General features: G+C 40.7%; 1 pseudogene; it reads left to right on the forward strand.

Annotated features, from left to right (window-relative positions):
- The first annotated feature begins 6508 nt into the window (after positions 1 to 6508).
- On the forward strand, positions 6509 to 6623 carry LOC122557013 (annotated as a pseudogene).
- The last annotated feature ends 8526 nt before the right edge of the window (positions 6624 to 15149 follow it).

The following is a 15149-nucleotide window of genomic DNA, read 5'->3' on the forward strand; positions in this document are numbered from 1 at the left end:
CATTAGGTCGATTAGAATGTCCTGTATGGGTTGTAATGCCAATGTACAATCATGTTGAAGAAAATGTTCCTACTGCTCAATGTTCTCATCTTCCTTGTCAGGAGTTTGCTGCTGCTGCTTTCCCAGCTCTGCAGAGTCCATGACATCACCTCTTTACCTGAATAGTCATGCAGAGCATAGCATGCTATAATTATGCAGCACACACTATCTATAGTGGACTGCCAGGGAGCCAGACCAAACCATCAGAACCTCATTTTCAGTTAACCTATTTTCTGCTTAATGATGGTCCTCATCAAAGAATAGGCTTAACTGGTTACTGCTCAGCATCAAACAAGAGGTTACATAACAGAGTCATCAGCCATGGGCACAGAGGGCCTGTTGGTTTCTCCTCAAGGTCTCCGTGCTTTCATTGCACCATGGCCGTTTGGTAGCTGAAACCATGGGTCGCAGTTCCAATGAATCTGCGAGAGGACTATCAGAATCAAAAAAGTTCCTTAGTAATGTGAATGATTAATAGTTGCATCACACATAAATGGTGCTTTAGCATACTCCTCCATACAATGGTACATAGAGGTTTCTATAGATTCATACAGCATGGAAACAGATCCTTTGGCCCAATCAGTCCACACCAACTATGTTCCCAAACGAAAGTAGTTCCACCTGTCTGCGCTAGGCCCATATCCTTCCAAACCTTTCCTCTTCATAAACTTATCCAAATGTCTTTTAAACAAATTAATTGTACCTGCATTTGTTATTTCCTCTCACAGTTCACTCCAAACACGAACACTCTTTGTGTAAAACGTTGTCACTTGTCCTTTTTAAATCTTTCTCATCTTACCCCAGTTCTGAACTCCGCTTGAAGTTGACTCTTGTCATTCACCTTATCTATATGCCTCATGATTTTATAAAGCTCAGTAAGGTCACCTCTCAACCTCCTAACCTCCAGTGAAAAAGTCCCGGAGTAGCAAGCAGTGAGTTGAGCCATTACTAGCTACTCTGACATTCATGCCTGGAATTGTCATTGTGTAGTTTCTATTTGGTGGAAACTGCATATCAATGAGATGAGATTTGGTACTCATAACTTGAAAAAGTAAATGCAAACAGGCCTCTCCCCACCCACTAATGTGATTCACGTCTTGTCATTCAGAGTTTAATTGCAGAATCTGACTTTTTATGGCATGTCAAGAATCTGATTTTTCTGATTTCGCTGCATTTCCCTAACTGATTCGCCATTGCTGTTCAGGGGCATGGAAAATTCAGTCCTATGCCTCAAATTCACAATTTTACCTGAAAAACCTGTCACTCATGCTTATTTTCAGGCTACCTAAGTGGTTAATTAACAAATTATTATATATTTCTTTGTTAATAATCTCAAAGTAAGGCTCTGCAAAGAGGAAATCAGAATATTTGAACAATTCCTGAATGTACTGGTTGCTTTTGGCCATTCTTCTATAAAGAGCCTTGAACATAAGTGACTAAACAGCTGCATTGTGAGTTTTGGGCAGAAGCATCTGTCAAATGGCATAGTTATTCTAGACAGCAAAGATGCTAGAATATAGAAAATCGACGTTTCGGGCAAAAGCCCTTTATCGAGAATGAGGCTGGGAGCCTCGGGTGTGGAGAGATAAATGGAAGGGGGATGGGGCTGGGGGAAGGTAGCCAAGAATGTAGTACGTGGATCGAGGTGGGGGTAATGGTGATGGGTCGGAGGGGATGGTGGAGTGGATAGATGGGAAGGAAGACGTAAGGATGGGACAGGTCATGAGGGTGGTGCTGAGCTGGAAGGTTGGACCTGGGATAAGGTGGGGGGGAGGGAAATGAGGAAACTGGTGAAATCCACATTGATACCATGGGGTTGGTGGATCCTGAGGCAGAAGATGAAGCATTCTTCCTCCAGGGGTTGAGTGGTAATAGAATAGCAATGGAGGAGGCCCAGAACCTGCATGTCCTTGGCGGATTGGGAGGGGGAGTTGAACTGTTTGTCTATGGGGCGGTGGGGTTGGTTGGTGCGGGTTTCCTGGAAATGTTCTCCTAAGGCTTTCTTGGCTACCTTCCCCCCAGCCCTACCCCTCTTCCATTTATCTTTCCACCCTTGAGGCTCCCAGCCTCATTCCTGATGAAGAGCTTTTTCCCAAAATATCAATTTTCCTGCTCCTCGGATGCTGCCTGACCTATTGTATAACGGTAAATCACCTGAGTAGGGTGGGTCACATTGACCACAAGCCTGACACAAGACTTCTGAAACAAACTCTCTTCTCTGAGCTTCATCATGGCAAGTGGTTAGCAAAGGGTAGAAGAATTGACTCAAGAACATCCTCAAAATTTCCCTAATAAAATGCTATATTCCTATAGCTCATGCAAAACCCTAATCCAAAGCCACACAATTTGGAGAAGTCGCATCTGCAAAAGAATCAACCATTTTGAGCATCTTGATCCATCAGGTCCAATTGGAGGGGGCAAATACACAAAGTAGAAGAAGTGTGCAAAAACCTGAGTTTCCCACCCACATGTTTCAGCAAACACCACCTTTCCTCAAATGGCAGGGGTTGTGTATCCAGTGATGAATGATTTAGTCAATTACAACTCCGCAAGTTATCCTAAATCCCAGGGGGCTATCTAGGAAGAAAAAGGGGAAGGGATATGGCTATCCATAGCTAGAGAGAGAAGATTTATTGCCAGGGTTGGAGGATTTAAGCTATAGGGAGAGCCTGAATAGGCTAAGGCTACTTTCCCTGGAGCGTCATACGCTGAAGTGTGACCTTATAAAGGTTTATAAAATCATAAGGGGCATGGATAGGGTAAATAGCCAAAGTATTTTCCCTGGGGTGAGGAAGTCCAGGACGAGAAGGCATAGGATTAGGGTTAGAGGGAAAAAAATTTAAAAGGGACCTAAGGGACAACTTTTTCACAGAGAGGATGCTGCTTGTATGGAATCAACTGCCAGAGGAAGTGGTGGAGACTGGTAAAATTATAACATTTAAAAAGAAATCTGGATGGGTATATGAATAGGACGGGTTTAGAGGGATATGGGCCAAGTGCTGGCAAATGGGACTAGATTAGGTTAGGTTATCTGGTCGGCATGGACGAGTTGGACTGAAGGGTCTGTTTATGTGCTGTACATCTCTATTACTCTATTTAGATATTGGATTGCCATTTATGTACTGAATAATGGCCAATGCAAACAACTTCATGCATTTATTAACTGCTGCCTTTCCAAGCAGGAAAACGTCCACCATGTTTTCATTTTTATGGGGTAGAGGAGAGAGTATTTAATAAAACGTTTATCAACACTAGTTTTTTCTGTCAGTAAGGCACAAAGAACTGTTATGAATATGTATTATGTCACATGCTAATCCTTAGATTAATTGGTTAGTGTAACCTTAAAACTTCTTTAAAAAGTAGATAATGTGGTCTGTAAGATGGCGACTAGAGCTTTTTGCAACTTCAAGCTTAAGTCACTGCAAGTTTCCAAAGTGGATTACAAAGCACATGAACAATACAGAAAAAAATTAATACTTGCTAATGTCAAGGACAGCTCGAAGGACATTGATATTTTTTTCTGATATTGATTCAATCCTAATCACAAATGGGGTAAAGCCCTTGTCAATTGTTCTTAAAGAGGATATGAATTTGCACCCATCTTGAATGTTGTAAGACTGGAGTAGTTGCTGACAGCAGAACAATCAAAGCTCTCTCTCCAGAAGTATCTAAAATCAAAGTAAGAGATGAATAGAAGGAGAAAATGAAGCAGCTCCTCGGCTTGCCATCATCCTCCTGCAACCATCTTTAACGCCTCAGGGAGGCAGCCACATTGACCAATGTCTCACGGTGCTGAGTGTAAGGCTGTCAGTGGAACTGATCTGCTTTGGAATGTAAGAAGTGAAAGAAGTTCTTTGGTCAGTGGTAGCACACCCTGCAAATAACAGCTGTACATATCCCTCCGTCCACTGAGATGTACTGGACCCTATTAATGAAAGATGTGTCTCCATCATTAATTCAGCTTCAGCCTCAGTATGCGCAAACACTTGGTGAAGATGTGGCAATAGTTGAGTGAATAATACATTACATCAAAAAGGGAAAGGTGGCTGTAATATCCTTTCTACTCCAGGCCCACATCAACTTATTCAGAGATGTTCTTACACACCTCTGGAACAGGTAGGACTTGAACCTGGGCCTCCTGCCTCAGAGGAGGGAACAGTTCCAGTGTTCTATGAGTGCTGGACTCACAGCAATCATTCAACATTTCATTACAGTCACATCCTCACCATTGTCAACATTACATTTTAAGAAAGAAAGCATGTAACGTGAGCATTGCTGGGATATCCCAGAGAACAGTTAAAAGTCAACTATATTGTGAGCCTGGAGTTTAAGCCAAGTCATTGAGGATGGCAGATTTTCTTCCCTAAATAACATGAATGAACCAAATGGATTTTTATAACAATTGACACTTTTTGCATGTCAGTATTTTACTTCCATAATTGCAGATTTTTAAAATTAGATTCAAATTTCACTGCTGGCCATGGTGGGATTTGAAACTGCACCCATTGAACTATAGGCTGATGTTATGGATTACTGTCTTATTAACAATTTCATCACCAACTCCACCCCTCATGATAGCCAATGATGTGATGGTCTCTGCCTCCCACAGCATCCACTGCAGAAGCAAAAGTTTGCCTTTTGCCATCATTCCCCTCTACTTAACTCATAGCTGCTAATGCCAGCATCATTGAGATATCAATGTTCAACTTGCAAGGACCAATTGCACAGGATTGAATCATCTTTGACCAGCATTTGAACCCTAAGCACTTTCAATCTGCATGCATTTCAAATGTACAATGAAATACTTGCAAATGAAATGTGGTTGTAATATGCAAATACTTCCATCATGTATTTGCTTCTTAATTGTCTTATTGTCAGTAGACATGGAACCCCATGCTTATACCCACTAAAGTAACACTTACTCTGTCTATTTGTGGGTGTTGTCTCAACCCATTTCCAATTCCATTCCATTCTAAAGAATGGAAAGTGATGGCAGGAAATGCAGCTCAAAGTAGACACCATCAACACAAGCTTCTCTTCGTTGCAGGTATATTCAGAGCAACTATGATGTCCATTACCTCGTGTTATTCCAACAGCCCATTTCTGATCATCTCCCCCATGTGGAGACCTGCAACATTGAACTACGCTTCCAACTGTCTTGCCTGCCCCCTGAGTGGCAACATTACACCAAAATGATGTCCTCTCTAATCCTCTGTGCTCCCTCTGAGGATCCCATTGTGATATCCACTGCCAAAACCCTCCCCTTCTGTGACCTCTAAGCTTTTCAAAGCCTATCCATTGGCATTCTTGCAGCAGTATTCAAATGCTAATTGCCAATTTGGTAAGATAGAAAGCACAATATTAATCAGATGAGTTGTAGTGTTTATAATGTGTTTAATGAGCTACAATCCCTTTAATTGACAACCCACTACTGCCTAGTGAGAAACTTACCTTGTCACTTGGCAAATGCATAAAAGATGAAATGAGTTGCTTTTGATGCCATGATAGGCTTTGTTGGACATTTCACCCAGTTCTTCCACAAATCTCGCTGTAATTCCTGTTACTTATACCCTTTTAAGATTCCAACTGTGATGTCATTACAGTTTCCTGATGACATTTAAGAGCTGAAAATGTGTTGCTGGTAAAGCGCAGCATCTAAGGAGCAGGAGAATCGACGTTTCGGGCATGAGCCCTTCTTCAGGAATGAGGAAAGTGTGCCAAGCAGGCTAAGATAAAAGGTAGGGAGGAGGGACTTGGGGGAGGGGCAGTGGAAATGTGATAGGTGGAAGGAGGTTAAGGTGAGGGTGATAAGGTGAAGGTGATAGGCCGGAATGGGAGTGGGGCGGAGAGGTCAGGAAGAAGATTGCAGGTTAGGAAGGTGGTGCTGAGTTAAGAGTCAAGAACAACATTTAAGAGTCAAGAAACATCACTGAAACAGAATAAAGCAAACTACCTGCAGATGCAGGAAATCTGAAGTAAAAGCATAAAGGGTCGGAGAATCTCAGCAGTCTGGCAGCATCTGTAGAGAAGCAAACATAGTTAACATTTTGAGTCCAACATGAGTCTGCTTCAGAACTGAAAAGGACTGGAAATACTTTATTTTTAGGCTATTGAAGGAGCCGAGGATCAAATGGAGCAGATGGTGGACTCAGCGCTAAGTTTTAAAAGAAAAGCATTTTTTTGCCTTCCTGTTATAGATTACTAGCTCTAGCTGCTTCAGCTGGGGCCACCATTCTCTCTCAGAGAATTAAGAGCAGCCTCTTAATTGGTCACATCACCCTGTTATGTTCCATTCAACTCCACTGAAAGTTTAGAAGGCACACTTGCTGACTGCATGTTTGTATGGAAGCAGCACCCATTTTCTGCTACTGTCCGTAATTTCAGGCTTCCATTTACTGTTACAGTGAAACAAAATAGATGACAAATTGCACATAATGATATCTCATCTATTGTTAACTTGGCCTGGTTTAAGATAGTTGAAAGGAGAGAAGGTTAGCACTCTTCTTGATAATGATAGCAAAGGCCTTACAACACACAAATGGTTAAGGCATTGCCATATATTTAGCAACATGCAAGCTCTCTTGTGGTGTGATGGTAGTGTCCCCACCCCTGGGCTAGGAAGCCTGGGTTCAAGTCCCATCTGGTCCAGTGGTATGTAAGAATATCTCTGAACAGGTTGATTAGAAAAATAGGTTATATAAAAAGGAAACAGTTTGAAGGAGGAAACAAGTTAGTGTTGAAGCTGGAAGTGAACGGCTAGTATGCTAAAGACTAGGTAATGCCTGCAGGTGGTTTAAGTTCATAACATTTGCCCCTCTGACCACTTTATGATGAGTTCATAAAAATATTTTTCAGGTCCAGAGAGAAAAATGCAGGTTTAGAAACTCAACAGTGGGCCCAAATATAACACTGGATGGCTTTGAATAACTATCACTACAATGCAAAAATGGAAATTGTGTAGCTTGCATGTTTTAATATGAATTACAAATACATCTTAATGCAACAGTGTCACAGTTATTGGGGTCTTTATATGATAGGTACAAGGTTAGGTTTAGCATTAACCATTCATCCCTCATATGTATTTGGCATTCTTCAAAATTGACAGTGCATATCTCTGTTCAATATCTTACTAAACTACTGTATATCTCAGACTTGTAAAAGAAAACCCTTTCACCTCATACTGGCTACAGAAATATGATCAGTGCCACAACATAATTCTCCACTCTTTATGGATGTAGTCTGAGCACATTCTGTCAAGGCATGTTTCAGCATTAAACTATCAAATAGTGTACAAGAAATATGTGGAGAACTGAAAACATACAGTTATCACACAGAGCAATCAATTTTCCATTATTCCTTGGTTATAAAAAGAAACAAATATACAACATATTTACTCTTTAAAGATGTAAGCTAGCATGATTTTTTTTAAACAAAGCTTTTAACTCCTTGTGTGAAAACTAAGACCTGAACTTAATTTTTGCTATGGAATACTGGAGCCAGTGTCAGAAACATTTCTTTTCTTAGTTGATATGAAGGTGGATTGACCTCGGTGATTTTTGTTAAAATCTTCCACTGCACTGAAGGGAATCAAGATACTATTGGTAATGGAGAAGTTTTGTATAGATCAGACCCTTGCCTCATGATGTCAGTATGAATGTAATACTGTGGGCTGTTGAGGCCATGAGGGAGAGATGGAAGGTCCTTTTTTTCACCAAGTGGTTGCAGAGGCCATCTCATCATACAGCAAGGCCAACTGTCTGAAGTCCTGAAGAAGGGTTACACCTAGAATGTCGACTTCTCCATGTCCTGATGCTACCTGGCTTACTGTGTTCTTCCAACCTCCTGCCTGTCTACTTTGGATTCCAGCATCTGCAGTTTTTATTTGTCTCTAAATGCCTGTTCAGCATCATTCTCCACACCCACCTCCCCCCCCACGCCCCACTCCAATTCCTCCTCCTCTCATATCTTCTGTATCTGCTCATTCACCAATTTGCTGTCCCTTTCCATGGTCTCACTATCTTCAAGCACTAATGTGTGCAATGACATATCTAGAAACTATAGTCAAGACCAGTTGTTCAACATATCGAGACTCTATCTATGAAGGGTATGGGGGCAATAATTTAAGAGGGGCGGCACGGTGGCACAGTGGTTAGCACTGCTGCCTCACAGCGCCAGAGACCCGGGTTCAATTCCCGCCTCAGGCGACTGACTGTGTGGAGTTTGCACATTCTCCCTGTGTCTGCGTGGGTTTCCTCCGGGTGCTCCGGTTTCCTCCCACAGTCCAAAGATGTGCAGGTCAGGTGAATTGGCCATACTAAATTGTCCGTAGTGTTAGGTAAGGGGTAAATGTAGGAGTATGGGGTGGGTTTCGCTTCGGCGGGTCGGTGTGGACTTGTTGGGCCGAAGGGCCTGTTTCCACACTGTAATCTAATCTAAAAAAAAATCTAAAGTCCAAACTTTTCAGAAGATTATGTTATGGACAGCACAGCAGAGCACCACAGTAACATTAGTTTAGCAGGAGGGTCCTCCCTGACTAGTGCAAGCACAGGAATTGTATTCAGGCTCAACGGTTGCCTGTTGAAGATATTCATCATTGAATTCCTACAGTGTGAAAACAGGCCACCCAGCTCAACAAGTCCACACTGACTCTCTGAGGAGCATCCCACCCAGACCCATCCCCCACCCTATTACTTTTATATTTCCCCTGACTAATGTACCTAACCTACACATCCCTGAACACTATGGCAATTTAGCACAGCCAATTCCTTTAGTTGTATTACCATTGTATATTAGTCAGTGACTCCATCTCGAGGAGAAATAACTCTTGTCTCCTAGAATCTTTTCAGACATGGTCATTGGAATTTCAGACCCCAGTCTCTGAATGCTTGCTGTACTAACCATCTTTGCTTTCAATTAATCTGAAGAAAGATCATCCTTCCAAATTGTCAATCACAGTTACTACCTTGAGACTAACTCCTACTCTTTAATCCAGGATTATAATATCCTCAGTTTTAATTTCAACACAAATGGACCAAATTATGTTTAGACTGTTCAGTGTTACATGGGCCATGATTTTTCTAGGCTGTTGATAACATACTGGCAAGCTGAGGGACTGAGAAAATATTGCTGGAAGGGTTTCCAATATTTCCCTGCTGCAATGGGATATTTCTAAAAGTGGGAAGGCCAATGGTACCATGGCCCAATACAAAATCAAGTGTCTTTTTAATCTAGTAAAGGTTAGGAAGATGTGGTCTTCCTTCTAAGAGACTCCAAGTCCTTTCAAGCAGCACCTACCCTACAGCAATAAGTGTTGTTGTGGCTCTGATGTCATCACAGGAGCTTACAACTTGTATAATCATCAAGGCATAACTACCCAGTTCCAGCCCAAATATTCTTTCCAGTCATTTGATAGTGCATGAGCATTAAGGTGCCCTTTCCTTCTCCTCAAAGTCTCAACAAGTTTTGCCTCTATGTTGGCATTGTGAAGGTTGCAGAGCTACTAACCTTCTGATTAGATTGGCAGCTGTGATAGGGTCCTTAATGGGACACATTCACAGTGGCAGCCACTGTCAGGAAACTTCCCTGCTCAGTCCCATCATTCTCTCTGATGGGCTTGGGACCCACATTTGATCCAGGTGGAGAAATCTCCATGGTGTAGTGGCAAAAGAGTGAGTTCCTCACAATAGGTCCAAATGTTTGAAGTCATATATAACAGTCTTACCCTGCTATTGCAGAGTAATAGTTGAAAATAGCATTGAGGGCTAAATAAACCTACAAGCTCCAATATTGTTGAAAAAATGCTGAATTAGTGCTATAGTATTCTTTAAATTAATAATTTAATAATTAATAATTTTAAATATCTGAGCAACCAAAATAAATTGATTTTTATCAGAGGTAGTGTGAAAGATTCAGATCTTGGGAAATGAAAGGTGCAATCCTCACTTCATAATGAAAGTGAAAGGTTTCTAAAACTGTTCTAACATATTTTCTTTGAATATGTCATGATGGCAAATGATATGCAAAATTATCAGCCTCATTAAATTGACAGCAATTGACAGTCACAGTGGTAAGCTATGAAGTTCACTTCTGTCTTAAATTAGATGGATAAAAATAAAACCTGTCTTTCCTTATCAAGTCTAAAACCGGTAGAGACTGGCAGAGGAAAGTATCAAATGGGCCCAGGAATTAGTTAGACTATAAAGGCTTTGTTTTAGTCACAATTTGAATTATACATGGGTGAGGCATTTAGCAGAGATTTGAAACATCCACAGTATGGGTGAACATGCTCATCAGCATTCTACACATTGGTTTGTACTACTGTATCTTTCATAATGATAAAACAACTCAGACTTCAGCTGCCTTTGGCTTTCTTTAAAAAGTGAAAAGATTCTGTCATGTCTTCAGTTTACAGTAATCTGAAATGCATGTTAGCTATATATTCATGATACCTACATTCAGTATTGCAACATAAAAGAAGTCTCTGATACTGTATTTTATTATAACCACAGCAGAGACCAGTAACATTTCTTAAAATTTGAAATCTTAGTTATTCCCTAAATGGATGAAGCCGTAAGATTCCATACTTCAAAATATATTTTTTTACTATGCAATAGTCAAATATGCAACTATGACATACCACATGCCAACCAAAGTATTGTGGATGCTGGAGAAACTCAGCAACTCTGGGAGCTCCTGAGAACACAGAAACAGAATTAACATTTTGAGTCTCATATAAATCTTCTTTGGAACTAAAAATGCTGGAAAATGGTGCTGTTATGCTGTTGACAGGTTGGAAGGAAGAACAAGTGGAATAGACAATGAAGGTACGCAGAGGAAAAGACAAAGGGAATGATAAGGGTGATAAAGTGTGGATAGGGATATAAAATAGGTGTTAATATGTTGACACGAAAAGGCAAAAATGGATCCATTCTGTTTGGATCAAAGCCAACAAGACACAAAGAAGATGGTGTCAGTGTAAAAAATAAGCTGCTATTCCTCCAGCTTGTGTTGAACTTTGTTGCAACACAGTATGAGGCCCAGGATAGAAATGTTATTAAGGGAGCCAAATGACTGAATGAAATGACAAACAACTGGAAGGTCAGTGTCATTGTTATAGACAGAGTGGAGATACTCTGCAAAGTGGTCAACCACTGTGTTTGACCTTGCCAATGTAAAGGAAACTGCATTGTGAGCAGTGAATACAGTAGACAAGATTAAAAGAAGTATAAGTAAAAGGTTGCATCATGTGGAAGATGTGTTTGGACAATGAGGAGACAGGAGGAACAAGACAGATGTTACAATTTATACACTTACATGGGAAGATACCTGGGTGGAGGAGGAGGACATTGTAGTGAGGAAGTATTGTTAGAAGTGATGGAAGAGTGGTTCAGGTTAATGTGGAGGAATGGTCCTTGCAGCATGCTCACAAGGAAGGGGAGGGCTTGATAATAGCATAGAAAGCCATTTTGACAAACGTACTGATGACACAAAGTTAGGCAGTTTATACACTTACATGGGAAGATACCGGGGTGGAGGAGGAAGACATTGTAGTGAGGAAGTATTGTTAGAAGTGATGGAAGAGTGGTTCAGGTTGATGTGGAGGAATGGTCCTTGCAGCATGCTCACAAGGAAGGGGAGGGCTTGATAATAGCATAGAAAGCCATTTTGACAAACGTACTGATGACACAAAGTTAGGCAGCATTGTAGACAGTGAAGGTGATAGCATAAAATGATAAATGTATAGTAATAGACTTAGTTAATGGGCAAAACTGTGGCAGATGGATTTCAATGTAGCGGGCTTATCTCTTTTGGAACAAAGTAGGATAGATCAGGATACTTTCTGGGTGGTATTAAGTTTAATTCAGTGGCTATCCAAATAGATTTGGGGGTTCAGGTGCAGAGATCTTTAACATGTCACAAACAGGTGCAGAAAGTAATCAAAAAATCTAATGGAATGCTGGCCTTGATATACAGAGGACTAGAGTGCAGAAATTACACAAAATCCTGGTTAGTCCACACCTGGAGTACTGTGAGCAGATCTGGCCACCACATCTTAGGTAACATACATTGGTCTTGGAGGGACTACAATGTATGTTTATGAAAATGATACCAGGGAAGGTGGGAAGGAGGATCTTTGATTGAGGAAAATGGAGGACATGTCAGAAGCACTGTGGTGGAAGCTGACATTATCAGGAGAGATATGATGGATATAAGAAACTTGGAGAATGAAAAGGAGTCCTTACAGGAAGCAGGGTTTGATGAAGTGTGGTCAAGGTAAGTGTGGGAGCCAGTGGGTTTTAATGGATATTGGTGTGTAGTCTATTCTCAGAAATAGAAACGATGAAGCCAAGGAAAGGAAAGGATGAATTAGAGATGAACCAAGTGAAGGTGAAAGAGGATGAATATTGGAAACAAATTTGGTGAATTTTTCCAATTCTGGAAGAGAGCAGGAAGCAGTGCTGATGACATCATATTGTATCCAAGAAAGAATTGTGGATGCAGACCTGAGTAGGTTTGAAACAAGGAATGATCCATGTATCCCACAAAGAGACATGCATAACTGAGATCCATGTAGCTATTCATAGCCCAAACTTCAACTTGGAGAAAGTTTGCTAAGTTAAAATAGAACCTGTCCAAAGTGACAATGAGCTTAGCCAAGCAATGGATAGGACTGTTCAGGTCACTTTTCAAGGAAGAAACAGAGGATCTTCAGACCATCCTGATGCGTGGAGTGGGGCATGTTGAGAGATTGCACTTCTGTGGTGAAGAGTAGGTGGTCAGGGTCAAGAAAATGGCAATTGTGGAGAATTCTTAAATTTCAGTGGGAAAAGACTTAATAAAGGGGAAATATAGAGTCAAGATAGGAAAAAATAGGTTCAACTTCTTGAAGCAATAAGAACAAGTCTCTTGTTAAAGCTCTGAATGAAGTGGAGAATAAAATTAAACTGAGGACGAAGCAGCTTTGAGACAGTATGAGGTGATATTGATGGAGGGAGAGTTTGAGAGTGTAGATGTATCGATGCATGGCACTAAGAGTGCCTCTCAGGATGCAACAAGAACAATTATGTGAGGAGCATGGTGTGTCTCAGAAATACCTGTAATCCTAGATAGATTCAAAACGTGAAGGAAGGAATTTTGTTTTGAATCTGTGCTGTGTAAGGCAGATCTGGAGATAGCTACTGGGGAAGAAGATGTGGCTGCGAAAGTGTCTTGGTAAACACTTTATTAAACCCTAGGAGGAAACAGAAATTAAAGGAAATAAGCAAGCCAAAAGATGAAAATGGAAATCTCACCAGCAAGAAGATAACTTCTTCAAAGTGGGAATACCTGGACGAGGTCTCAGTGAATAAAGCATTCAAATAAAAGCAAAATATTATTGGTGCTGAAAATCTGAAATTGAAAAAAAACAAGATGCTGGAGAAATTCAGCAGATCTGGCAGCATCTGTGGAGACAGAACGAGTCCAAGATGACTTTTCTTCCAAACTGAAAAGGGATGGAATATTATGGTTTTTAATGCTGTTGACAGAAGGGGAGGAGGAGTGAGTGGATGACATGGTGACGGTATCCAGAGGAAAAGACAAAAAGTGTGTTCATGGTTGTAACAGAGAGATAGAGACACAAAATAGGTATAAATGATAGGTGTGAAAACTATATATCTTAACTAAGTACCCATCATCTAAAACCCAAAACTAACTTATAATAAATAGGAATTAACAGGCAAATTGAAATCAATTGTATCTATAAATTACATATTAAGTAACAGATACAACTGAAAAAGATCTTATAAATTAGCACAGCAATCCATTCAACATATAATCAGAAAAGTCCCGAAAATTCTGTCTTCCTCATGAATATTTTCAGATCTTCTTCTGGGAGCTTCCCTGATCACCAGTCAACAGCAGGGTAGAACCAATCCGAGTTCCTGCAGCATGATCACCAAAAATGGAACACATCTGCAGAGTTTCCTCAACTTGTAGATCCACCAATGTTACCTTCAACTAACAGAAACAGCTGCATTACCTACATATTTGCTAACTGTCAGTTTCCAGATGTAACCAAAGTCTTTATCCTGAGGGTACTTGACTGGGCAAGAGGCAACTATTCCAAATTAGACAAAAACTGGGGAATGTGGATTGGGAGCAGTTATTTGAGGGCAAATCTATATTTGGCATGTGGAAGGCTTTTAAAGACCAGTTGGTTAAAATGCAAGACATTCATGTATCTGAAAAACTGAAGGTTAGGAATGGCAGGATTTGGGAATCATAGATGACAAGAGAAATAGTAAGCTTAGTTAAATGGAAAAAAGAAAGCATACAATAGATCTAGGCAGCTACAAACTGACAAAGTCCTTGAGGAGTATAGAGAAGTTCGGAAGGAATTTAAACACAGAATTAGGGAGGCACAAAGGAGTCATGAAATACATTTAGCAAACAAGGTCAAGGAGAATCCCAAGGCCTTTTGTGGATTTATTAGAAGAAAGAGGGTAGCAAGGGAAAGAGTAGACCCACTAAAGGACAAAGGAGGGCAGTTATGTGTGGAGGGAAGTGGGAGAGATCCTTAATGAGTACTTTATATCAATATTCAACAAGCGGAAGGACCTAATTGATGCATTTAGGTAGACAAGTCCCCAGGGCCAGATGGGACCTATCCCAGTTTTCTGCAAGAAGCAAGGGAAGAAACAGCTGGGACATTAGCTGAAATCTTCACATTCTCTTTGACCACAGACGAGGTTCCAGAGGACTGAAAATTAGCCAATTTTGTGCTCTTGTTTAAGTAAGGAAACCGGGATAATCCAGGAAATTATAGGCCAGTAAGCCTGACATCTGTGGTCAGGACGTTCTTGGAGAAGATACTGAGGGACACGATATATGCACATTTGGAAGAAAATTGACTTGTTAGTGACAAGTAGTATGGTTTTGTATGGTGCAGGTCATGTCTCACCAAACTGATTGAAGTTTTTGAAGAGATAACAAAGATAATTGATGAGGCAATGTTTTTGGATGTAATTTATACGGACTTCAGTATCAAAACATGTGGTGCTGGAAAAGCACATCAGGTCAGACAGCATCCAAGGAGCAGGAGAGTTGACATTTCAGGCATAAGCCCTTCA

This window comes from Chiloscyllium plagiosum, chromosome 14 (genome assembly GCF_004010195.1).
Source record: "Chiloscyllium plagiosum isolate BGI_BamShark_2017 chromosome 14, ASM401019v2, whole genome shotgun sequence".
Lineage (NCBI taxonomy): Eukaryota > Metazoa > Chordata > Chondrichthyes > Orectolobiformes > Hemiscylliidae > Chiloscyllium > Chiloscyllium plagiosum.